Raw genomic sequence first — 800 nt, 5'->3', positions numbered from 1 at the left:
AACCGACGGTGCGCAAATCTGATGTCGTACGGGGAAATAAACGTCCTGCAAGCGTTCGAAAAATTGCCGATTGATGTGCGCGGTTGATTTAAAAGTCGATTTTGGAGCACAAAAAAGCGTTTTTTTGAAATTTCCAAGGGGCTGGGGCTCCTCTGGAACCCCACAGCCTGATTCGTCTCGAAAAGTTATGCGGATTCAAAAAAAAAATCATTCGAATCGGACACCCGAGGGCAAAGTTATTGCCCTTCAAAGTTCAAACCACCAACACAAACCCTCTCGCGTCAGGTGCTGGTCCGCGCTCAACTAACAGGAACAGCAAATGGACAAAAGTACCCTCGTCCAAGCATCCAGCTCAGGAGATTATCGAGGGCATTATTGTAAAAACGTACATATGGAACTATTAAAAGGCGTTATACTTCCCCCGTTCATTCTTATGCTCATCCACCCACGCCAAAACGTGAACTTCTCCTCTCTCTGCTGTCTAAGAAGCGCCGCCATAGTCGGACAATTCCAGATTCTGTTCAGACCGTTTCCAGGTAAACTCCCGCGTTTCCCATTTTTCTTTACTTTTCTGAAACCGTGCTCTCGGTTTGTTCCTCTTTCAAGATGATTCATGAATCGGACCATGATTTTTCTGAATTGAGATTTAATCTGTATGTTATTTTTGCCTTAGAAGATGATTTAATCTGAATTGAGATTTAATCTGTATGTTCCTCTTTCAAGATGATTCCGCTTCTCAATTGAACTTTTCAGTTTATTGTTTTTTTCCGGGCAGTAAGCACTGTCCATTCTTTTGGGTA

The sequence above is a fragment of the Pyrus communis genome, chromosome 1 (genome assembly GCF_041283825.1).
Source record: "Pyrus communis isolate YQ-2024b chromosome 1, ASM4128382v1, whole genome shotgun sequence".
NCBI classification, from domain to species: domain Eukaryota; kingdom Viridiplantae; phylum Streptophyta; class Magnoliopsida; order Rosales; family Rosaceae; genus Pyrus; species Pyrus communis.
Note: the sequence above shows the minus strand (reverse complement) of the source record.